A 27,403-nucleotide genomic window follows, 5' to 3' on the forward strand; every position below is an offset into this window, starting at 1 on the left:
GATAGATAGATAGATAGATCGATCTATAGATAGATATTAATAAGACAGACAGACAGACAGAAATATAGCAAAATGAGCAATATATAGACATGCACACACACACACACACACACACACACACACACACACACACACACACACAGACACACACACACACACACACACACACACACACAGACACACACACACGATCATCAATTACCGGGGTGTTGATTTAGTGATTGGTGACTCTTTACAACTCAACTCACACAATGGCAATGCTTTTGCTGCTACTGCAAGATGCCGCAGATCATGCCCTGGGAAGGAAGCGCATATTTCACGACCATGCAGACCTATTTGCCTGAAGTGACGAATATTTCTTTGAACGCTTCGGGGCTACCTCAGCAGTCCGCCCTTTCTTAGACCTACGCTTATGATCTGATTGGCCATTGCAACTGTCTCTCAACTCTATGTGTTCTCAAATTAATCCGCTAAAGGCCCCGATGAATATCAAATCACAGTCTCGTGAACATCAGGCTGCCTAGATAGGCTACTGTCAACAACTTGTGATCTGATTGGCTATCGCAACTGTCTCTCAACTCTATGTGTTCTCAACTTCATCCGCCGGTGAGTATCCAATCACAGGATGCGTAAATGTCACGTTCAACGTGAGGCCAGCTAGAAGGCCTTACTGACAACAACGTGATCTGATTGGCTATCACAATTGTCTATCAACTCTATTTCCCCGTTCACTTACAGTGCACAGACATTGATTTAGTGATTGATGACTCTTTAAAACTCAACTCACACAATGGCAATGCTTTTGCCTGGGGAGGGAGCACATATTTCACGACCATGTAGACCTAATTGCCTGAAATGACGAATATTTATTTGAACGATTCGGGGCTACCTCAGCAGTCCCCACTTTCTTAAACATACGCTTTGACATTATGTATTCCCCCCGCGGGATAATAAGAATTTCTCTTCTGTAATCTGTTTGTGTGTCTATACCAGGGGTCGGCAACCCAAAATGTAGAAAGAGCCATATTGGACCAAAAATACAAAAACAAATCTGTCTGGAGCCGCAAAAAATTAAAAGCCATATTACATACAGATAGTGTGTCATTAAGAGGACTTAAAGGAAACTAAATGACCTCAAATATAGCTACAAATGAGGCATAATGATGCAATATGTACATGTAGCTAGCCTAAATAGCCTGTTAGCATCGATTAGCTTGCAGTCACACAGTGACCAAATATGTCTGATTAGCACTCCACACAAGTCAATAACATCAACAAAACTCACCTTTTATGCACAACCTTAAAAGTTTGGTGGACAAAATGAGACAGAAAAAGAAGTGGCATAAAACACGTCCTAGAAAGTCGGAGAAAGTTATACATGGAAACAAACTACGGTGAGTTCAAAGACCGCCAAAATTAGTAGGACAAAACGGCGCTCGCCAAATACTCGAATCAGTGAAGCATGTTTAATTTAAACAGTGTGCTTTGCAACAATTAAGGAGGTTTGTGTCATGTTTGTCCTCCTACAGAAACCATATTAAAACAAAAAAATTTTTTTTTCCCCTCATCTTTTTCCATTTTTCATACATTTTTTGAAAAAGCTCCACAGAGCCACTAGGGCGGCGCTAAAAAGCCGCATGCGGCTCTAGAGCCGCGGGTTGCCGACCCCTGGTCTATACAAATATAACCCATTTACTTTCTGATGACGTTCTGGCGGAATGAGTGCGACTCGAGCGCGGGTGCGTCATTTATGTATCCCAGACTTGGGCAAAATACGGACCACATATTTTTTTTTTTTAGACCTTTAGCATCAAAAGTGTATTTGCCATTATGATAAATGGTAAATGGATTATACTTGTATAGCGCTTTTATACCTTCAAAGTACTCGAAGCGCTTTGACACTATTTCCACATTCACCCATTCACACACTGATGGCGGGAGCTGCCATGCAAGGCCCTAACCACCATCAGGAGCAAGGGTGAAGTGTCTTGCTCAAGGACACAATGGACGTGACTAGGTTGGTAGAAGCTGGGAATCGAACCAGGATGACCGTAAATCTTGAACTATAGAAAAGTATTTCAATGGTTGAAATCTGCGCTTTTGAGTGTTGTAGGCGTTATTACGGTAATCTACGTCACAGCACCTCAGACGTGGAACAAAGCAGAGTGGGCGGGGTTTGTTTTCAGAGCAGCCCGCCCCCAAATGCGTGTGTCAAAAACAGATGTGGAAGCAGATTTTTACAACAAAGTTCTGCGTAAAAGTGATCATTTATCATATTGTTGGTAGGGATGATGCTCGAAACCGGTTTTCCCGGTTGTTCGATAAGAAAAGAACCTAGTCCTCGGACTCGAATCCCTTTTTGAGAACCGGTACCCGTTATCGAGACCACTATAGTAAAGAAAAAGAGTTGGTTCTTTATTCGAATCCCACAGGAATTGCCCTGTGAGACGCAATGTTATGCCCATTTGATTGTAGACTCTTACTGACACCTTGTGGCGATATGAAAATACTACGCGTCATTAGTTTGGGCACTTCCGGGTTGGCGAGTCAGTTGAGTTCATGAGACAATTGAGAAGTAGACAAGTTGTGTTAGCTCCTACAAGCCTTGGAAAAGATAAGTCTGTAACTTGTTTATATAACTCAATATTAAGGTGGAAAATGGTTCAATTTGATAGTAAGATGTGTATTGAAAAACGATTTTTGTGCACTTTTTCAATGGATGTTTTGAGGACTTAAAATGGCTGCCAGTCGTGTAATTCCACCATCGAAATAGTTTCAACACTCAGAAGTATTTGTGTGAAGCTAATATTTACATATTGTGTATTACATTTCAGTATGTTAATTGAATCGCATAGCTTATACATTTGTCATTGTGTGTATTTCAGTTAAAAAATAAAAATAAAATAACAGTCCAGTGCGAGACAAAAGTAAAGATAGGAAAAGACAAAGCAAGATCAACAACAATAAAGAGCCTAACTGGATTAATCTGCTTTGGATTGTTTGTTAGCTGTCTGCCAAGCTGTATAACCTCAACACGTATAGTGAGGGCAGAACAGGCAATATGCAATTATTGCCAGGCTTCGCTCTCATGTAAGGGAAGAAGAATTGTTGATTGATGACTGTGGTGTTCTTAGTGTCATAGTGTGTGTAGTTAGTAAGTTCCAATAGCAGCAGAAGTGCACTTTTTGGAGAGCTGTATTATTTTCAGTTTTGTGCCCAAGGGACTGATTTTATTTAACACTATATTATTATTTATACACCTATAGTGATCACAGAGACAGGTTGTTTTTGTGTTACTGTATATATTTGTTTTTCTGAAAAATCCCACTTAATATACTTTGGGTAACAACAGTCAATATTTTATTTTTATTATTTTTTTTTAGGGGGGTAACAGTCAATGTTTATTAATTTGTATTTATTTATTTATTTTCTTATAAATTAAAAGTGAGCTTTTGTTAAACCAAATATTGTGTTTTTTTCCATATACAATAACCTATATAACCTGGAATCGATAAGAGAATCGATAAGGAATCGGTTCGATAAGAGGATTTGATAATGGGCTCGAACTCGATAATTTCTTATCAAACATCATCCCTAATTGTAGGTGTTTATTACCCTTTGCATTCATTCTTTGCTGGTCTGAGAAGTAAAAGATGTTCATATGTTGTTAATATTCAGTGTTTTATTGTTCATAGTTAATATTGTAAATCACACTTTCTGTATTTTTATGTACATTTTGGGTGTCCCATTCAGTAAAAAATTTTAAAATTCCATTCCGTTTTTTTTTTAGGTGGTCTGTCATAACTTTTTTTTATAACTCTATCGGTCATTGTGACTTTTGTTATTAGTGTTCCTGGAAAAAAAGGGACCCAAACAAGCACACTGTACAGCAGATTTTTACAGCTAAAAGTGTATGTATAATTTATACACACATACACATTGGCCCCCCCCAGACACATTTTTTCTCCCAATGTGGCCCCCGAGTCAACATTTGATATATCCGATTTATTTCCACATACCAAAAAAGCTCGGGTCGGATATGAAAAATTCGGAATTGCACCGTTCACACGGACATGAAAAAGTTTGATACAGGTTGCATGTAGGCAAAAAAAAAAAAAATCAATGCAATATGAACAAGGCCTACATTTTTATAGACCGGATTTTAGGACACTCCCATTTTTTTTATTACACATACTTTTAAGACATTTTTTAAAATTTGTTAACAAAGTTTTTCAATGCAGTTTTAAGCATAAAAATGGAGTTCACAAAACTCAAAACGCAACAAATTTGGTTCCATAAATTGAGTCCATAGGTCCATATTTGGGCGCCTTACTTGCCGTGAAGGCAGGCACCTGAGGCGGGGGAGAGCAGGAAATGACCATATATGGTCGCAGCTGCAACTGCCACATGTCATAGTCTCTGTAGACCTGGGATGTCAAAGTGGTTTTCATTGAGGGCCACATGGCAGTTATGGATGCCATCAGAGGGCCGCTTGTAACAGTGAATAATGTACGAATTTGCCTCTGGATTTCATTATTAATGATATAAATTGTTTTAAGTAGACTGTCCATTTTACAGTAAAACCTTTACATTTACAAAATGTTACTGTAATATATAGTGTTTTTTGTTTGTTTTTTTACAACATTTTACAGTAAATGGAAAAACTACCACTGTTTTTTGGGGATTTAGAGAAAAAGCTGGCAGCTTAGTTGCCAGAATTGTATTATTAAATTGACATAGTTTTTACAACATTCGTGGAAAAACTGTACACGTTATTTTTTTTATTCTGGCAACTTAGCTGACAGTTTTTCTACCGTAAAAACAAATGTACCGTCTTTCCATTTACAGTAATACACCGTTAAAAACAACAACCGTAGATTTTACAGTCAAAAACTGGCAGCTCAGTCAACAGAATTTTAACGCAAAAAAAAACAGTACGGTAGTAGTTTTTTTTCAATTTACAGTAATATGCTGTAAAGAACAACATAAAATGTATTGCCATTTTTATTCATTTGATGGGTAGTTTGCTGTAAAGTTAAGGTTTTTGGTTTTTGTTTTTTTAGACAAAAACATAAGTATGATAATATTCTTTAATATTTGTTACAATAATGGATACTATTAAAGTTTAAAAGGTATGCAATTTCAGACAGTACTTTTTTTTTTTCTGTCAAAATGAAAAAAATTAATGACATTTAGTGAGAAAATATGAAGTACTTTATTTGCAGGTGTTTGCGGGCCAGATAAAATAATGTGGCGGGCCAGATTTGGCCCCCGGGCCTTGAGTTTGACACCTGTGCGCCAGATATTGACCACAATACTTTATAACGCCTAAAAATTTCCTACACCAAATATATGCACATTTATGCTGACAACGTTTGATTAAAGCCCTAAAAATGTTCAGGCTCAAATATCATATTCATATTATATTATTTTATTATTTAATTATAAATATGCCATATTCATCATATATCATCATGATTTTTACATACAAAAATATTGCTATTATTTTCTTCCACTAATTGTTTCATTTATTAACATATTCATGTATATATTATTTTTTTAAAAACTTTACAAAAGTGTACCTTTACACATTTTGCTCATTCTTAAAGCTGGAAGTTATTAAAATATTCTATCAATTTTTAAGGCAAGTTGAAAATAAACCTTTACCAAGTGTATGTTTAAAAAAAAAAAAAAAATACAATTCATGAATCAAAGTCATAAATAATTGTAAATTTAAAAAACAAATACACATTTTTCCCTCATGGCCTCAAATGAAAAATGTAAATTGAGAAAATATTTCCAAGAAATTGATACGTTTCATAAATATTTTTTCTTCTGTTGACAGATTTCACCAGATTATATTGCAGTGTTTTGGATGTTTTTCCACACGCAACAAAAAGATGTGTAATGACCACCATACACCACTAGATGGCGCCAGACAGCATTCAAACCAGACTAGAATAGAACGCTTTATTGTCATCACGCGGACCGCTCGACCTGGTCAGTGTTTGTTTTGCTCATGGATTTGTTTATGTTTCACAAAGGGAAACTGGGGGGGCTTTTTTTAATTAAAAAAAAAAAAAAAATTGTCATAAAAAAATACGGGGGGAGGGGGGGCTTTTTTAATAATAATAAATAAATAAAAATTTGTCATAAAAAAATACAATCATGTGTGCTTACGGACTGTATCCCTGCAGACTGTATTGATATATATTGATATATAATGTAGGAACCAGAATATTAATAACAGAAAGAAACAAGCCTTTTGTGCGAATGAGTGGGGGAGGGAGGTTTTTTGGGTTGGTGCACTAATTGTAAGTGTATCTTGTGTTTTTTATGTTGATTTAATAAAAAATATATTTATTTTTTTATTCATTTTATTTTTATTTTTTATTTTTATTTCTTGTGTGGCCCGGTACCAATCGATTCACGGACCGATACCGGGCCGCGGCCCGGTGGTTGGAAACCCCTGCTCTATGGGATTAGGATTGTTGTTGTAATGCCGACGGCCGCCACTAGGGGTCAGGAGATCGTGAGAGTTAGCGGTCGAGGTGTCTCCGCGCGTATTTGTAATATAAAGTCACGGTGTTGCTCTAGGGCAGTGGTTCTCAACCTTTTTTCAGTGATGTACCCCCTGTGAACATTTTTTTTAATTCAAGTAACCCCTAATCAGAGCAAGGCATTTTTGGTTGAAAAAAAGAGATAAAGAAGTAAAATACAGCACTATGTCATTAGTTTCTGATTTATTAAATTGTATAACAGTACAAAATATTGCTCATTTGTAGTGGTCTTTCTTGAACTATTTGGAAAAAAAGATATAAAAATAACTAAAAACTTGTTGAAAAATAAACAAGTTATTCAATTATAAATAAAGATTTCTACACATAGAAGTAATCATCAACTTAAAGTGCCCTCTTTGGTGATTGTAATAGAGATCCATCTGGATTCATGAACTTCATTCTAAACATTTCTTCACAAAAAAATAAATATTTAACATCAATATTTATGGAACATGTCCACAAAAAATCTAGCTGTCAACACTGAATATTGCATTGTTATGAATGGAATAGCCTACTTGATTTGATGTTCAGTTTATGAACTTACATTCATATTTTGTTGAAGTATTATTCCATCCATCCATCCATTTTCTACCGCTTATTCCCTTTGGGGTCGCGGGGGGCGCTGGAGCCTATCTCAGCTCAATAAATATATTTATAAAGGATTTTTTAGTTGTTGCTATTTTTAGAATATTTAAAAAAATCTCACGTACCCCTTGGCATACCGTCAAGTACCCCCAGGGGTACGTGTACCCCCGTTTGAGAACCAATGCTCTAGGACACAGGTGTCAAACTCAAGGCCCTGGGACCACTTCATTTGATTTGGCCCTCGAAAGCCTGGAAATAATATGTATCGATAAAGTACTGTAACTTTTCTTACTAAATGTATTATTTCTTTCTATTTTGGGAGGGGGGAAAAAATGTACTCCATGTAATTGCAAATGATGTTAACTGAAATATTGTCTAACTACGCAAAAATATATTATCAAACATTCAAAACATTTTTTAAATAGAAATAAATACTAATAATGATGATTTCAAAGCAAGTTATCCATCAAATTGTGCAATGTAAAAATAGCAACAGATTTCATGTTAAAATTGTGAAATTTACTGTGGTTTTTACAGCATTTTTCTCTAAATGAAAAAAAATATATATTTTACTATAATACACTGTGGTGCCGTTTTGGCATTTTCAGTAATACACCAAAAAAAATCTATATTTGTTGATTTGCGGTTAAAAAAACAACAACAACAACAAAACTGGCAGCTCAGGTGCCAAAATGTTACTGTAAAATTGCAAGTTTTTTTTTATTTACAGTAAAAAAAAACAAATGTACATTTTACAGTAAAATTCTGGCAACTGAGCTGCCTTTTTTTCCACCATAAATACAGCAGTACTGTTTGTCCATTTACAGTAATATACACTACATTTAGAGGTAAAATAATTGCAAATTATCATCCATCCATCCATCTTCTACCGCTTATTCCCTTCGGGGTCGCGGGGGGCGCTGGAGCCTATCTCAGCTACAATCGGGCGGAAGGCGGTGTACACTCTGGACAAGTCGCCACCTCATCGCAGGGCGCAAATTACCATATTTGTTTAATTTATTTTAATTTAAAAAAAAAATTCCATTAACAAATGTTGTAAAAATAGTATTCACTATAAGCTGCCCTCTGCGGCCAAGCATAACTGTGACGTGGCCCTCAGTGAAAATGACTTTGACACCTCTGCTATAAAAGCATAATAGACTTTAAGATACAAGAGTATCCCCGTTTTTACTTTAAAAAATAAAACTTTCCGGTGTCAAAATGTGAAACAACATCCGTTTTGGTCGGGTTTTTTTTTCTGTTGCTGGGTAATTTAATTTTGTGGTATGAAATATAACATGGAAATCAAAACGTTTTAGGTTGTTGTAATTGCTCTTCCACACCAAACAAATACAACCACTTTGCTTCAAAAAATATATTATTTAGATTTTTTTTACATGAAATAAAAGAAACGTTTTTCCTCATATACGAAAATTAAATGACCATTTCTCTATAGAAGAGATCAAATTTGGTATTTTTATTAACGGCTGTAACATAGAAATGTTTGTCAACATTATTATGCTCCAGGCAAAATGTTTTCTACATAAATGTCGATTTATGGAAAGTAAGGCCTATATTTTCTAATTGGCTTAATGGGTTACAATAATCAGTCACATCTTGGAGAATGATTAAGAGTACAAAAGCCCTTAAATTGATATCCGTATTAAAGACATTTAAAGTGATTTAGGTAGCCTTTTTTATTTTAATTTTATTTTAATTTTTTATTTTAATTTAAATTTTTTTAGTATTATTACTCTATCTGTATTTGCTTTTGTTTTCTTTCCTTGTTGTTGAAAGTGCCTTGACTTTTGTGTGCATTATAAATGTATGTTTGTTGTTCAATAAAAAAAATAAATAAATAAAATAAAATCATTACCTTTGCGGACGTCTCAAAAAAAACTAAAAATTAAAACAACTAAAAATTAAAACAATGTTCATATGTTTGTTTGTAAATGTTGAACTTCATAAAGGTATATAAAAAATAATAATAAAAATTAAATGATCGTTTATTCATCCATTTTGAATTTGATTTTTAAATACAAAATGTTAAATGTTCTTTTTCGGTGTCGAAGAGCAATAATATGTAAAAATGGTTAGATATACATGTTATAAAACATATTCCAAAAATGTATCATTTTATATTTTATAAAATAAGCTCCTGCGACCATAAATCAGCAGAACAGATGTTTTTTATATTCCCACACCGGAAGCGGAAGTTGCTATTTGAAGACAAGACTTATACTGACTTATAGGGGGGAAAAGTATAGTATGAAAAGAAAAGAACATTTAATGAGCAAAACATACTCTAACCACTGAAACATGAGAAGCTGTTGCCGACTTGTAATAGTTTTATTTGACCCCCCCCCCCCCCCCCCCCAACCCCCCCCCCCCCCCCGTCCCTCTCGGCTACCGTAGATTTGCCATGAAGAAGTCAACATTTCTACAACAACACACGATAAACCACTAATAAAATGCATTAACGAATTTTGTACTAATAGTATTCACTGCTAGAAGCGGCCCTCTGGGGCCAAACATAACTGCAATGTGGCCCTCAGTGAAAATTACTTTGACACCTCTTCTATAAGTACATACTAGAGTTCAAGATACAAGAGTATCCCCGCTTTTACTTTGAAAATAAAACTTTCCAGTGTCAAAATGTGAAACAACATCCGTTTTGGTCGTTTATTTTTTATTTTTCTGTTGCTGGGTATTTTAATTTTGTTATATGAAATATAACATGAAAATGAAAAACGTTTTTAGTTGTTGTTATTGCTTTTCGACACCAAACAACGCTTTGTTTAAAAAAATATATTATTTGAATTTTTTTTATATGAAATAAAAGAAAAGTTTTCCCCCATATTAATTTCCATATACGAAAATCAAAAGACCGTTTATTCCATCCATTTTTAATTTAATTTTAAAATACAAAATATTAAATCTTTTTCGGTGTCGAAGAGCCATAATATGTAATGGTTAGATTTACATGTTATAATATATGTAATTTTTAAATCATTTTATATGTTATATAATAAGCCCCTGCGACCATAAATCAGCAGAACAGATGTTTTTAATATTCCCACACCGGAAGCGGAAGTTGCTATTTAAAGACAAGACCGCGGGCTGACTGATAGGGGGGGAAAAGTGTAGTATGAAAAGAAAAGAACATTTAATGAGCAAAACATACTCTAACCACTAAAACATGAAAAGCTGTTTCCGACTTGTAAAAGTTTATTTGACAGTATTTTGTGCGTTTCTTTGTCCAATGTTGTGGTGTGTTCCCCCCCCCCCATTCTCGGCTACCGTAGATTTGCCATGAAGAAGTCAACATTTCTACAACAACACGACACGGTGAAAGAGCAAAGGTAACAAAGTAGGACGACGAATGAAAAGTATACAAACGTACAAGTTGAATAAAAAAAAAAAGTGTGAATGTCCGACGTATTTCTGGGTCGGGAGAGGAGAATGGAGGCGGAGTCGTCGTCGTGGATGTTTTGGCTCCGCCTGCCGCGGCTGACAAATGTCGCCCTTTTCTATCCAATATTCTTCTTCAAACAAATGCAGTCGACGCCAACAAACACGACGTTATAAAAGCCATTGGTGTGATTTGAAATGTTTTTTTTTTTTTCTATCGCAACATGGACCTTCTTCACTCGCCTTTTTAAAGTGGGACGGAGAGCCAGCGCCAGGATCGAGCGCCATGCAGACTAAAGTAAGTCGAGATGTATTATTTATTATTGTCTTTGGAACATACATAAATACATACATGCACACACGCTGATCTCAGATCATGACTGGGTTTTCTCATGCATCTTAAATCTTGCCTGACTTGATTAGTTCTGAACACCGGTGACCAAATTCAGGCTTGGGGGCCATTTGAAGCCCAATCAATCAATCAATCAATCAATTTTTACTTGTATAGCCCTGAATCACGAGTGTCTCAAAGGGCTGCACAAGCCACAACGTAATATTGTGAGAGTCCAGTCCATAGTGGATCTAACATAATCGTGTGAGAGTCCAGTCCTTAGTGGATCTAACATAATAGTGTGAGAGTCCAGTCCATAGTGGATCTAGCATAATAGTGTGAGAGTCCAGTCCATAGTGGATATAACATAATATTGTGAAAGTCCAGTCCATAGTGGATCGAGCACAATATTGTGAGAGTCCAGTCCATAGTGGATCTAACATAATAGTGAGAGTCCAGTCCATAGTGGATCTATCATAATAGTGTGAGAGTCAAGTCCATAGTGGATCTAACATAATATTGTGAGAGTCCAGTCCATAGTGGATATAACATAATATTGTGAAAGTCCAGTCCATAGTGGATCGAGCACAATATTGTGAGAGTCCAGTCCATAGTGGATCTAACATAATAGTGAGAGTCCAGTCCATAGTGGATCTATCATAATAGTGTGAGAGTCAAGTCCATAGTGGATCTAACATAATATTGTGAGAGTCCAGTCCATAGTGGATCTAACATAATAGTGTGAGAGTCCAGTCCATAGTGGATATAACATAATATTGTGAAAGTCCAGTCCATAGTGGATCGAGCACAATATTGTGAGAGTCCAGTCCATAGTGGATCTAACATAATAGTGAGAGTCCAGTCCATAGTGGATCTATCATAATAGTGTGAGAGTCAAGTCCATAGCGGATCTAACATAATAGTGTGAAAGTCCAGTCCATAGTGGATCTAACATAATAGTGTGAGAGTCCAGTCCATAGTGGATATAACATAATATTGTGAAAGTCCAGTCCATAGTGGATCGAGCACAATATTGTGAGAGTCCAGTCCATAGTGGATCTAACATAATAGTGAGAGTCCAGTCCATAGTGGATCTATCATAATAGTGTGAGAGTCAAGTCCATAGTGGATCTAACATAATATTGTGAGAGTCCAGTCCATAGTGGATCTAACATAATAGTGTGAGAGTCCAGTCCATAGTGGATATAACATAATATTGTGAAAGTCCAGTCCATAGTGGATCGAGCACAATATTGTGAGAGTCCAGTCCATAGTGGATCTAACATAATAGTGAGAGTCCAGTCCATAGTGGATCTATCATAATAGTGTGAGAGTCAAGTCCATAGTGGATCTAACATAATAGTGTGAAAGTCCAGTCCATAGTGGATCTAACATAATAGTGTGAGAGTCCAGTCCATAGTGGATATAACATAATATTGTGAAAGTCCAGTCCATAGTGGATCTAGCACAATATTGTGAGAGTCCAGTCCATAGTGGATCTAACATAATAGTGAGAGTCCAGTCCATAGTGGATCTATCATAATAGTGTGAGAGTCAAGTCCATAGTGGATCTAACATAATAGTGTGAAAGTCCAGTCTATAGTGGATCTAGCATAATAGTGTGAGAGTCCAGTCGATAATGGATCTAACATAATAGTGTGAGAGTCCAGTCCATAGTGGATCCAACATAATAGTGTTGAGAGTCCAGTCCATGGTGGATATAGCATAATAGTGTGAGAGTCCAGTCCATAGTGGATCTAACATAATACTGTGAGAGTCCAGTCCATAGTGGATCTAGCATAATAGTGTGAGAGTCCAGTCCATAGTGGATCTAACATAATAGTGTGTGTCTAGTCCATAGTGGATCTAGCATAATAGTGTGAGAGTCCAGTCCATAGTGGATCTAGTACAATATTGTGAGTGTCCAGTCCATAGTGGATCTAACATAATAGTGAGAGTCCAGTCCATAGTGGATCTATCATAATAGTGTGAGAGTCAAGTCCATAGTGGATCTAACATAATAGTGTGAAAGTCCAGTCCATAGTGGATCTAACATAATAGTGTGAGAGTCCAGTCCATAGTGGATATAACATAATATTGTGAAAGTCCAGTCCATAGTGGATCTAGCACAATATTGTGAGAGTCCAGTCCATAGTGGATCTAACATAATAGTGAGAGTCCAGTCCATAGTGGATCTATCATAATAGTGTGAGAGTCAAGTCCATAGTGGATCTAACATAATAGTGTGAAAGTCCAGTCTATAGTGGATCTAGCATAATAGTGTGAGAGTCCAGTCGATAATGGATCTAACATAATAGTGTGAGAGTCCAGTCCATAGTGGATCCAACATAATAGTGTTGAGAGTCCAGTCCATGGTGGATATAGCATAATAGTGTGAGAGTCCAGTCCATAGTGGATCTAACATAATACTGTGAGAGTCCAGTCCATAGTGGATCTAGCATAATAGTGTGAGAGTCCAGTCCATAGTGGATCTAACATAATAGTGTGTGTCTAGTCCATAGTGGATCTAGCATAATAGTGTGAGAGTCCAGTCCATAGTGGATCTAGTACAATATTGTGAGTGTCCAGTCCATAGTGGATCTAACATAATAGTCAGAGTCCAGTCCATAGTGGATCTAGCACAATATTGTGAGTGTCCAGTCCATAGTGGATCTAACATAATAGTGAGAGTTCAGTCCATAGTGGATCTAGCACAATATTGTGAGAGTCCAGTCCATAGTGGATCTAACATAATAGTGTGAGTCCAGTCCATAGTGGGGCCAGCAGGAGATCATCTTGAGTGGAGACAGGTCAGCAGCGCAGAGACGTCCCCAACTGATGCACAGATGAGTGGTCCACCCTGGGTCCCCACTTTGGACAGCTAGCGCCTCATCTGTGGTCACCGAATCTGTGCCCACGGAGGAGAGGGGGGCAGAGCAGAAGAAGAAAGGGCAGATCAACTGGTCTAAAAGGGGGGTCTATTTAATGGCTAGAGTATACAAATGAGTTTTAAGATGGGACTTAAATGCTTCTACTGAGGTAGCATCTCTAACTGTTACCGGGAGGGCATTCCAGAGTACTGGAGCCCGAATAGAAAATGCTCTATAGCCTGCAGACTTTTTTTTGGCTCTGGTAATCACTAATAAAGCAGATTTCTTGCCGGGACATATGGTACAATACAATCAACAAGATAGGATGGAGCTAGACCGTGTAGTATTTTATATGTAAGTAGCAAAACCTTAAAGTCACAACTTAAGTGCACAGGAAGCCAGTGCAGGTGAGCCAGTATAGGTATATGTATATATGTATATACAGTATAGGTATATGTATATACAGGTATAAACACTATATGTATATATGTATATAAAGGTATAAACAGTATATGTATATAAAGGTATATACAGTATAGGTATATGTATATAAAGTTATATACAGTATAGGCGTAATATTATCAAACTTTCTTGTTCTTGTCAAAAGTCTAGCAGCCGCATTTTGTACCAACAAAGCCCAACAAAAAATAAACATCTAATCCCTGCACAATGGGCCAGAATAAAAATAAATGTTATAGGACTAAAATACATGTTTAATGTTGTGATAAAACTACTGAATGTTGAACAGCATGTAAGATTCAAGGGAACTGCACTTTTTTGAGAATTTTGCCCATCATTCGCAATCTTTATGTTAAACGAGAACACTTATGTTTTTCTTTCTTTCTAACTCCTAAATAAACACTAGCAGGAGTCAGCTAACAATGGAGCTAATGAGGGTCGATGTATCCCGCCTATAGAGCACTCTAAAAACATCCCAAAAATGTTTTATATACAAGCTGTAAGCAGTGAAGTTGTAAATGGTAAATAAAAACAGAATACAGTGATTTGCAAATCCTTTTCAACTTATATTCAATTGAATAGACTGCAAAGACAAGCTATTTAGTGTTCGAACTGGAAAACTTTTGGCAAATATTAGCTCATTTGGAATTTGATGCATGCAACATGTTTCAAAAAAGCTGGCACAAGTGGCAAACAAGACTGAGAAAGTTGAGGAATTCTCATCAAACACTTATTTGGAACATCCCACAGGTGAACAGGCTAATTGGGAACAGGTGGGTGCCATGATTGGGTATAAAAGCAGCTTCCATGAAATGCTCAGTCATTCACAAACAAGGACGGGGCGAGGGTCACCACTTTGTCAACCAATGCCTAAGCAAATTGTTTAAGAACAACATTTCTCAACCAGCTATTGCAAGGAATTTAGGGATTTCACCATCTACGCTCCGTAATATCATCAAAAGGTTCAGAGAATCTGGAGAAATCACTGCACGTAAGGGATTATATTACGGACTTTCGATCCCTCAGGCGGTACTGCATCAAAAAGCGACATCAGTGTGTAAAGGATATCACCACATGGGCTCAGGAACACTTCAGAAACCCACTGTCAGTAACTACAGTTTATCGCTATATCTGTAAGTGCAAGTTAATACTCTACTAGGCAAAGCCAAAGCCATTTATCAACAACACCCAGAAACGCCGCCAGCTTCGCTTGGCCCGAGCTCATCTAAAATGGACTGATGCAAAGTGGAAAAGTGTTCTGTGGTCTGACGAGTCCACATTTCAAATTGTTTTTGGAAACTGTGGACGTTGTGTCCTCCGGACTAGAGAGTAAAAGAACCATCCGGATTGTTCTAGGCGCAAAGTTGAAAAGTCAGCATCTGTGATGGTATGGCGGTGTATTAGTGCCCAAGACATGGGTAACTTACACATCTGTGAAGGCACAATTAATGCTGAAATGTACATACAGGTTTTGGAGCAACATATGTTGCCATCCAAGCAACGTTACCATGGACGCCCCTGCTTATTTCAGCAAGACAATGCCAAGCCACGAGTTACACCAGCGTGGCTTCATAGCAAAAGAGTGTGGGTACTAGACTGGCCTGCCTGTAGTCCAGACCTGTCTCCCATTGAAAATGTGTGGCGCATTATGAAGCCTAAAATACCACAACGGAGACCCCCCGACTGTTGAACAACTTAAGCTGTACATCAAGCAAGAATGGGAAATAATTCCACCTGAAAAGCTTAAAAAATGTGTCTCCTCAGTTCCCAAACGTTTACTGAGTGTTGTTTAAAGGAAAGGCCATGTAACACTGTGGTAAAAATGCCCCTGTGACAACTTTTTTGCAATGTGTTGCTGCCATTAAATTGTAAGTTAATGATTATTTGCAAAAATTACGTTTCTCAGTTCGAACATTAAATATCTTGTTTTTGCAGTCTATTCAATTGAATATAAGTTGAAAAGGATTTGCAAATCATTGTATTCTGTTTTTATTTACCATTTACACAACATGCCAACTTCACTTGTTTTGGGTTTTGTATATATGTAATGTAGTAACTTTCATAATAATAAGTAATATTTACATATCATGATCATTTTAAGGATACAGCAGCAAATTAATTTCACAGACGCATCACAACGTTCCCTTTTCCTTCAACAACAAGACTACTAATCATGGCAGACTTGATGAGAGACAACCAAGACTACTTTGGGACAAATGATGATCTATAACCTTAAAAAGTTGAACAGAAATGTGAAATATTTCAAATGTAACCTTCCTCTGATTATAATGCCCTCAACTATCAAGGCAGGAAGAAAAAGTAAACACAAGCATGGAAGACGTAAACAAAATAGTAACATCTCTAAAACACTTAACAATAATCTCTTATAAATAAGGAACATGTCAGAAATGTTTCATAAAGTGAGCAAAGTGTGAAAATGTAAATATAGAGAAACCTGAGAACTGTTTTCTGCAGGTTCAGTGCCAGGAAGTTACAGCTGTGCTCTAAAGGGTGAGCGCGGCAAAGGTGGCGTACACCTCGTCAGTGGCTCTAATTTAAAATTCAGCGTGAGATATTTTTGTTAACGAACAATGAAGACGACAACTTAGTTCAGAAATATTTGTCCTGGAAATATGTCGGTCATTTCAAAAACTATTTGGAAACAGTCCATTTACAAGCAAGGACAGTGCTGATAAACACAAAGCATCAGTTTTATGAGAGCCACAGTTGCAGCAGTTATGAAAACAAAACAACATTGCATCTATTTGGCTTCCTCACAAAGAAGATGTATTCAGTGATGCTGTCTTTATATACGAACCCCGTTTCCATATGAGTTGGGAAATTGTGTTAGATGTAAATATAAACGGAATACAATGATTTACAAATCCTTTTCAACCCATATTCAGTTGAATGCACTACAAAGACAAGATATTTGATGTTCAAACTCATAAACTTTATTTATTTTTTTTACAAATAATAATTAACTTAGAATTTCATGGCTGCAACACGTGCCAAAGTAGTTGGGAAAGGGCATGTTCACCACTGTGTTACATCACCTTTTCTTTTAACAACACTCAGTAAACGTTTGGGAACTGAGGAGACACATTTTTTAAGCTTCTCAGGTGGAATTCTTTCCCATTCTTGCTTGATGTACAGCTTAAGTTGTTCAACAGTCCGGGGGTCTCCGTTGTGGTATTTTAGGCTTCATAATGCGCCACACATTTTCAATGGGAGACAGGTCTGGACTACAGGCAGGCCAGTCTAGTACCCGCACTCTTTTACTATGAAGCCACGTTGTTGTAACACGTGGCTTGGCATTGTCTTGCTGAAATAAGCAGTGGCGTCCATGGTAACGTTGCTTGGATGGCAACATACAGTATGTTGCTCCAAAACCTGTATGTTCCTTTCAGCATTAATGGCGCCTTCACAGATGTGTAAGTTACCCATGTCTTGGGCACTAATACACCCCCATACCATCACACATGCTGGCTTTTACACTTTGCGCATATAATAATCCGGATGGTTCTTTTCCTCTTTGGTCCGGAGGACACGACGTCCACAGTTTCCAAAAACAATTTGAAATGTGGACTCGTCAGACCACAGAACACTTTTCCACTTTGTATCAGTCCATCTGAGATGAGCTCAGGCCCAGCGAAGCCGACGGCGTTTCTGAGTGTTGTTGATAAACGGTTTTCGCCTTGCATAGGAGAGTTTTAACTTGCACTTACAGATGTAGCGACCAATTGTAGTTACTGACAGTGGGTTTCTGAAGTGTTCCTGAGCCCATGTGGTGATATCCTTTACACACTGATGTCGCTTGTTGATGCAGTACAGCCTGAGGGATCGAAGGTCACGGGCTTAGCTGCTTACGTGCAGTGATTTCTTCAGATTTTCTGAACCCTTTGATGATATTACGGACCGTAGATGGTGGGATCCCTAAATTCCTTGCAATAGCTGGTTAAGAAAGGTTTTTCTTAAACTGTTCAACAATTTGCTCACGCATTTGTTGACAAAGTGGTGACCCTCGCCCCATCCTTGTTTGTGAATGACTGAGCATTTCATGGAATCTACTTTTATACCCAATCATGGCACCCACCTGTTCCCAATTTGCCTGTTCACCTGTGGGATGTTCCAAATAAGTGTTTGATGAGCATTCCTCAACTTTATCAGTATTTATTGCCACCTTTCTCAACTTCTTTGTCACGTGTTGCTGGCATCAAATTCTAAAGTTAATGATTATTTGCAAAAATAAAATTTTTTTTATCAGTTTGAACATCAAATATGTTGTCTTTGTAGCATATTCAACTGAATATGGGTTGAAAATGATTTGCAAATCATTGTATTCCGTTTATATTTACATCTAACACAATTTCCCAACTCATATGGAAACAGGGTTTCTACGATATTTGGACAAAGTCTGGCTCTATTTATCTGAAGTTCATACAGATGTCGCTCACTGCAAGAACTCCATGGAGCGTACAATGGTTTCTAATAAGTCTGCTAATCATGTTATTTATCATTTACAACATGCTCATGAACATGTCAACAATAATATTCCCATTGCTTATGGATTCAAAGACAATACCGACCAATATATCATAAATCAACATTGGATATTGCAGTATTGTGTGTTTGGTAACGTGGTTGCTATTAGATGATGATGATGATGATGATGATGATGGAGATGGTTAGCACACTTTACAAGTCTTGCAAAGTTGTCACATGGATGATGTCGCTTTGACATCAAAGTTGTTGTTGGACTTTTAAGGCCTATTTTCCAGAAGCCTCTGGTCGTGGTCCAAATTGGACGACCGAATTTTGGAGTTCCCACCGCACTTATTAGTAGAGGTGGGAGGAAATGATCCATCTTCAGTATCAAACCAATGAGTAAACATGGATTTATTTATTGTAAGTCAAGTCATGCAAACACTTGTAAAAAGTTGTCTGACCGCAGCGAGCCGAGAGATCCCACCAGCTCCTTTGTTTTAGTCGTCCACTTTTGCACACATTTCCATTCATTTAATGACTGGAACTGTTTCTTATTACAAATGCACTGGTTTGAAAAGTTGCAAGTGAGAAAGGAAAATAAATGTCCAACTGCATCAATGAAATATACATTAACAATCAAATTGTAGCTCCTGATCGTAATCGAATGGTGAGGTGCCAAAAGACTCCCACCTCTAATCTTTAATGTAAATCACCCCGGATTTCCACTGAATCCGAAACGGCCGCGGAACGTCACAGACACGCCACTGACGTTCCGCATTCCAGCACTAATTATACATCATGTAAGTCTATTTTTGCCGGACGCCGCAACAAGTCCGTCATCTTTCGCTAAATTCTGCCAGTGTTGGACAAGTATCCGGTTGACTTTCAAAATAAAATGCTCCGTCTTCAAGGCAGGGCAGTATTTTACACCTTGAAATGTCCTAATGGGTGTGATTACGCGCCGATTCGCCAGATCTCGACGGAGCCGCGAGAGAACGGCGTTCAAGATTGAGTGGAAATCTGGGGTCAGTATTGCTCCCGTTGGGTATTTCCTATTTCCTATCCCGATACCAGTATTTTGGTACCGGTACCAAAATGTATTTCGATACTGTGAAGGTTACCCTCCACGGGGTTCTTCGGACCACCAAGCACCGACATGAGAGCCCGGTTCAGGGTTACAATACAGTTTTATTTGGTAGTGATTTCCCCAGGTTGCTTCCCAGCAATTGTCTTTTAGTCTCGCTCTTGCTCTCACGCCATCTCCCGTCCAGCTCCAACAACCCCTCTCCTCCCGTCTGCTGCTTATACAGGGCGACAGGTGATTAGATAACAAGGCCCACCTGGGCCATCCACACACCTGTCGCTGACTTCGAGGCCGGTCCTGGCACACCCCGTTCCGCTGCAGGCCCGCAGGCCACGCCCCCCTCCACAGATACTTTTCTAAATAAAGGGGACCACAAAAAATTGTATTATTGGCTTTATTTTAACAAAAATTCTAAGGGTACATTAAACATATGTTTATTATTGCAATCCAAGAACAATTGTGTACTTAAATAAAATAGTGAACATACCAGACAACTTGTCTTTTAGTAGTAAGTAAACAAACAAAGGCTGCTAATTAGTCTGCTGACGTATGCAGTAACATATTGTGTCATTTATCATTCTATTATGATGTCAACATTATGAGGGACAAACTGTAAAAATTGATTATTAATCTACTGTACTTGTTCATTTACTGTTAATATCTGCTTATTTTCCATTTCAACATGTTCTATTTACACTTCTGTTAAAATGTTATAATCACTTATTCTTCTGTTGTTTGATACTTTACATTAGTTTTGGATGATACCACAAATTAGTTACAGTATCATACATTGGTCATATTCAAAGTCCTCATGTGTCCGGGGACGTATTTCCTGAGTTTATAAACATAATATGAATTTTAAAAAAAGGAAAAAAGATTTTGTGATGATAAAAAATATGGATGTAATCATAGTAGTATCGACTAGATACGCTCTCGTACTTGGTATCATTACAGTGGATGTCAGGTGTAGATCCACCCTTTTGTTTACATTCAATATTGCTATCTTGCTGTTAGCAGTTAGCTATCATATTCTCCTACCGTGTGTAGTGAAGCATGTTTAGCTATTCCTCGTCCTGCAGTGATAATGATACTTGTAAGAAACATACTTTATTTGTCGCCATGGAGGCCAGGATTAATCATTTTGTATATATTGTTTTTCAAATCACCTGACATGTATTCTGTGTATATGCACATAATTTATCCATTTTTTAACGTAACTTTTTATATACATGTTACAGGTTATATATATTTTATTATTGAATGTATCAAATGTGATGAATATTCAATGGACCACAATGGAAACAAGCCTTTCGGCTTTTTGTACCATCCATTTGCCTTTTTTAAGCATTAGATGGATTCAATTCTTTACGATGTCAATAAACTTCTCAATCAGGGCGTTTTAGTGTTACAACTTCACCTTTATCTTTAGTTTTTAAGCTAAAATGCGTCCGTTCTCCCTTTTCTGTCTGCACACCTTGTCTGCTTGTAAGTACTCTGTGTGTGTGTGTGTGTGTGTGTGCGCTGCCGAACATGCTCCTCTGCTCGTAAAAAAACACCAATGTCATGATGTGACAACGCGCTGTTCTGCTTGTTAAAAAAAAGTTAAAAAAGTTAAAGTTAAAGTACCAATGATTGTCACACACACACACTAGGTGTGGCGAAATTATTCTCTGCATTTGACCCATCACCCTTGATCACCCCCTGGGAGGTGAGGGGAGCAGTGGGCAGCAGCGGTGGCTGCGCCCGGGAATCATTTTGGTGATTTAACCCCCAATTCCAACCCTTGATGCTGAGTGCCAAGCAGGGAGGTAATGGGTCCCATTTTTATAGTCTTTGGTATGACTCGGCCGGGATTTGAACTCCCAACCTACCGATCTCAGGACGGACACTCTAACCACTAGGCCACTGAGTAAAAAAAAAGAAAAGTGAAGTGAATTATATTTATATAGCGCTTTTCTCTAGTGACTCAAAGCGCTTTTACATAGTGAAACCCAATATCTAAATTACATTTAATCCAGTGTGGGTGACACTGGGAGCAGGTGGGTAAAGTGTCTTGCCCAAGGACACAACGGCAGGGACTAGGATGGCGGTAGCGGGGATCGAACCTGGAACTCTCAAGTTGCTGGCACGACCACTCTACCAACCGAGCTATACCGCCCCTAAAATGGGGAACCGGTACTTTTCAAACAGAGTATAGTACCGTTTTTTATTCATTAGTACCGCAATACTATACTAGAACCGGTACAACCCTCATAGGAATGCATGAGCTGACATATGTGAGCAGACAACAAAGGACAATTTGCTTGTTCTGGATTTTACATTTCGCACATACACATTTCCTAATCCTAATTCCTAATCTCTGGCCATGTGCTCAGGAGAGCGGGGGAGGGGAGTGTATTGAGGATGTAATCCGGAACATGACACAGAAGACTGAAGAGTGTTCTGGAAACACACCCAGTAAATAGCCTTGTCCCATTCTAATGTACAATATCATTCTGTCAAGGCGTGGAACACAACAATATCCATTTTAGAACCACTCACACTATCTGTTTGTTATGATCAGGCGTGTGATTTTTCCGTCTACAGTCGGACATCCGCCTTTTTTATCGCTGTGAAAATAAAAAAAAATTTTTTTTCCAACCTACAATGTGTGTTTAAAGGCCTACTGAAATGCGATTTTCTTATTTAAACGGGGATAGCAGGTCCATTCTATGTGTCATACTTGATCATTTTGCGATATTGCCATATTTTTGCTGAAAGGATTTAGTAAAGAACATCGACGATAAAGTTCGCAACTTTTGGTCGCTGATAAAAAAGCCTTGCCTGTACCGGAAGTAGCAGACGATATGCACGTGACGTCACAGGTTGTGGAGCTCCTCACATCTGCACATTGTTTACAATCATGACCACCTGCAGCGAGAGCGATTCGGACCGAGAAAGCGACGATTTCCCCATTAATTTGAGCGAGGATGAAAGATTTGTGGATGAGGAAAGTGAGAGTGAAGGACTAGAGGGCAGTGGGAGCGATTCAGATAGGGAAGATGCTGTGAGAGGCGGGTGGGACCAGATATTCAGCTGGGAATGACTAAAACAGTAAATAAACACAAGACATATATATACTCTATTAGCCACAACACAACCAGGCTTAGATTTAATATGCCAAAAATTAATCCCGCATAACAAACACCTCCCCCCTCCCGTCCATATAACCCGCCAATACAACTCAAACACCTGCACAACACACTGAATCCCACAGCCCAAAGTACCGTTCACCTCCCCAAAGTTCATACAGCACATATATTTCCCCAAAGTCCCCAAATTTACGTACGTGACATGCACATAGCGGCACGCACGTACGGGCAAGCGATCAAATGTTTGGAAGCCGCAGCTGCGTGCGTACTCACAGCACCGCGTCTGCGCATCCAACTCAAAGTCCTCTTGGTAAGAGTCTCTGTTGTCCCAGTTCTCCACAGGCCAATGGTAAAGCTTGACTGTCATCTTCCGGTAATGTAAACAATGAAACACCGGCTGTGTTATCCGGCACAACAGTCAAGGGGTGCATTCTACGGCGGGGGTTGCGTTATCCGGCACAACACCTGCCGCAATACACCGCTTCCCACCTACAGCTTTCTTCTTTGCTGTCTCCATTGTTCATTGAACAAACTGCAAAAGATTCACCAACACAGATGTCCAGAATACTGTGGAATTTTGCGATGAAAACAGACGACTTAACAGCTGGCCACCATGCTGTCCCAAAATGTCCTCTACAATCCGTGACGTCACGCGCTGACGTCATCATACCGAGACGTTTTCAGCAGGATATTTCGCGCAAAATTTAAAATTGCACTTTAGTAAGCTAACCCGGCCGTATTGGCATGTGTTGCAATGTTAAGATTTCATCATTGAAATATAAACTATCAGACTGCGTGGTCGGTAGTAGTGGGTTTCAGTAGGCCTTTAATGATCCGTCTCTTTGCCATACCTGCCAACAACTACGGTTTTCCCGTAATGAGTACGGATTTTTGATAATCCAGTGGTAAAAACTGCGGTTTTCCCATTAAAAATGATTAACTTAGAAATGGAAGCTACGTAGCGAAGCAACTCCACGGGCAGGGGACTACATATACGGGAAACATCAATGATGATTGGTTGGTTTACGTATAAGAACATCCATGATTGGTTGGTTGTTTACTATGATGAGTCACGATTGGTTAAGACTAGGGCAAAAGACAGTAGCTGACATCTTGTTCATTATTTCTACTGTTTATGTTTTGACATTGAATAGTTGAATCCTTTTGAATGTAATGTGTAAATAATGTCAATCACTAGATGAACCATCTGTGGCTGTGAAGTGAACACTAGTAATGCTGTAAATACTATATAGAGTAGGCTCACCCATGTTGTTCCTGTGGATGTGAACACAAGTGGTAATTACTGTAGTGACTGAAACAGACATAGTGATTCATTTGGATGAATGTGTTTACACTATATTGCCAAAAGTATTTGGCCACCTGCCTTGAATCACATATGAACTTGAAGTGCCATCCCATTCCTAACCCATAGGGTTCAATACGATGTGGGTCCACCTTTTGCAGCTATTACAGCTTCAACTCTTTTGGGAAGGCTGTCCACAAGGTTGCGGAGTGTGTTTATAGGAATTTTCCACCATTCTTCCAAAAGCGCATTGGTGAGGTCACTCACTGATGATGGTCGAGAAGGCCTGGCTCTCAGTCTACGTTCTAATTCATCCCAAAGTTGTTCTATCGGGTTCAGTTCAGGACTCTGTGCAGGCCAGTCAAGTGAATCCACACCAGACTCTGTCATCCATGTCTTTATGGACCTTGCTTTGTGCACTGGTGGACAGTCATGTTGGAAGAGGAAGGGGCCCGCTCCAAACTGTTCCCACAAGGTTGGGAGCATGGAATTGTCCAAAATGTTTGGGTATCTTGGAGCATTCAAAGTTTCTTTCACTGGAACTAAGGGGCCAAGCCCAACTCCTGGAAAAACAACCCCACATCATAATTCCTCCTCCACCAAATTTCACACTCGGCACAATGCAGTTTGTAATGTAGCGTTCTCCTGGCAACCTCCAAACCCAGACTCGTCCATCAGATTGCCAGATGGAAAAGCGTGATTCATCACTCTAGAGAAGGCGTCTCCACTGCTCTAGAGTCCAGTGGGGACATGCTTTACACCACTGCATCCCACGCTTTGCATTGGACTTGGTGATGTATGGCTTAGATCAGGGGTCGGGAACCTTTTTGGCTGAGAGAGCCATGAAAGCCAAATTTAAAAAAAAAAGTATTTCCGTGAGAGCCATGTAATATTTATTTAACACTGAATACGACTAAATGCGTGCATTTCTAAGTAAGACCAACATTTTTTGAGTATAATAAGTCTCTTATTCGTTTTAATAACATTGTTATTCTGAAGCTAACCGATATTAAATCAAATACTTCTTACCATTAATGCGACTTCGTGAACAGGTGCGGTAGAAAAACGGATGGATGGATTAAAATGCATGAGAATGTTTTGTATTTTGAACGTTATTTTCAACACTGTGATTACCAGGGGAGTTATTCATTACTTATTGTTTTAAGCAATGTCAGCTAAGATTTATCTGAGAGCCAGATGCAGTCATCAAAAGAGCCACATCTGGCTCGAGAGCCATGAGTTCCCTACCCCTGGCTTAGATGCAGCTGCTCGGCCATGGAAATCCATTCCATGAAGCTCTCTGCGTACTGTACGTGGGCTAATTGGAAGGTCACATGAAGTTTGGAGCTCTGTAGTAACTGACTGTGCAGAAAGTCTTTGCACTATGCGCTTCAGCATCCGCTGACCTCTTTGTCAGTTTATGGGGCCTACCACTTGGTGGCTGAGTTGCTGTTGTTCCCTAACTCTTCCATTTTCTTATAATAAAGCCGACAGTTGACTTTGGAATATTTAGAAGCGAGGAAATTTCACGCCTGGATTTGTTGCACAGGTGGCATCCTATGACAGTTCCACGCTGGAAGTCACTGAGAACGGCCCATTCTTTCACAAATGTTTGTAGAAACAGTCTCCATGCCTAAGTGCTTGATTTTATACACCTGTGGCCGGGCCAACTGATTAGGACACCTGATTCTCATCATTTGATTGGGTGGACAAATACTTTTGGCAATATAGTGTGTGTGTATATATATATACTGTATGTATATATATATATATATATATATATATATATATATATATATATATATATATATATATATATATATATTTATATTTTATATATCTCAAGCGGTAGAAAATGGATGGATGGATATACATATATATATATTTATATTTTATATATCTCAAGCGGTAGAAAATGGATGGATGGATATATATATATATATATATATATATATATATATGTATATGTGTGTGTGTGTGTGTGTGTGTATGTATATATATATATATATATATATATATATATATATATATATATATATATATATATATATATATCCATCCATCCATTTTCTACCGCTTGAGATATATAAAATATAAATATATATATATGTATATCCATCCATCCATTTTCTACCGCTTGAGATATATAAAATATAAATATATATATATATTGCTGTTGTTCCCTAACTCTTCCATTTTCTTATAATAAAGCCGACAGTTGACTTTGGAATATTTAGAAGCGAGGAAATTTCACGCCTGGATTTGTTGCACAGGTGGCATCCTATGACAGTTCCACGCTGGAAGTCACTGAGAACGGCCCATTCTTTCACAAATGTTTGTAGAAACAGTCTCCATGCCTAAGTGCTTGATTTTATACACCTGTGGCCGGGCCAACTGATTAGGACACCTGATTCTCATCATTTGATTGGGTGGACAAATACTTTTGGCAATATAGTGTGTGTGTATATATATACTGTATGTATATATATATATATATATATATATATATCTCAAGCGGTAGAAAATGGATGGATGGATATACATATATATATATTTATATTTTATATATCTCAAGCGGTAGAAAATGGATGGATGGATATATATATATATATATATATATGTATATGTGTGTGTGTGTGTGTGTGTGTATATATATATATATATATATATATATATATATATATATATATATATATATCCATCCATCCATTTTCTACCGCTTGAGATATATAAAATATAAATATATATATATGTATATCCATCCATCCATTTTCTACCGCTTGAGATATATAAAATATAAATATATATATATATTGCTGTTGTTCCCTAACTCTTCCATTTTCTTATAATAAAGCCGACAGTTGACTTTGGAATATTTAGAAGCGAGGAAATTTCACGCCTGGATTTGTTGCACAGGTGGCATCCTATGACAGTTCCACGCTGGAAGTCACTGAGAACGGCCCATTCTTTCACAAATGTTTGTAGAAACAGTCTCCATGCCTAAGTGCTTGATTTTATACACCTGTGGCCGGGCCAACTGATTAGGACACCTGATTCTCATCATTTGATTGGGTGGACAAATACTTTTGGCAATATAGTGTGTGTGTATATATATACTGTATGTATATATATATATATATATATATATATATATATATATATATATACATATATATATATT

The 27,403-nt window shown here is 37.9% G+C and overlaps 1 protein-coding gene across 2 annotated transcripts in view; it reads left to right on the forward strand.

The window, feature by feature from the left end:
• The first annotated feature begins 10,473 nt into the window (after positions 1-10,473).
• Positions 10,474-27,403, forward strand: part of pdzd2 (PDZ domain containing 2) — a 117,751-nt gene continuing 100,821 nt past the window's right edge. Inside the window, exon 1 of one of the 2 annotated variants that reach the window (XM_061980477.1) lies at positions 10,474-10,854. The gene's annotated coding sequence lies outside the window, so the exon portion shown is untranslated. The remainder of the gene's footprint in view (positions 10,855-27,403) is intronic. The other variant, XM_061980478.1, reaches the window with a different exon arrangement.

The sequence above is a fragment of the Nerophis lumbriciformis genome, linkage group LG20 (genome assembly GCF_033978685.3).
Source record: "Nerophis lumbriciformis linkage group LG20, RoL_Nlum_v2.1, whole genome shotgun sequence".
NCBI lineage: Eukaryota > Metazoa > Chordata > Actinopteri > Syngnathiformes > Syngnathidae > Nerophis > Nerophis lumbriciformis.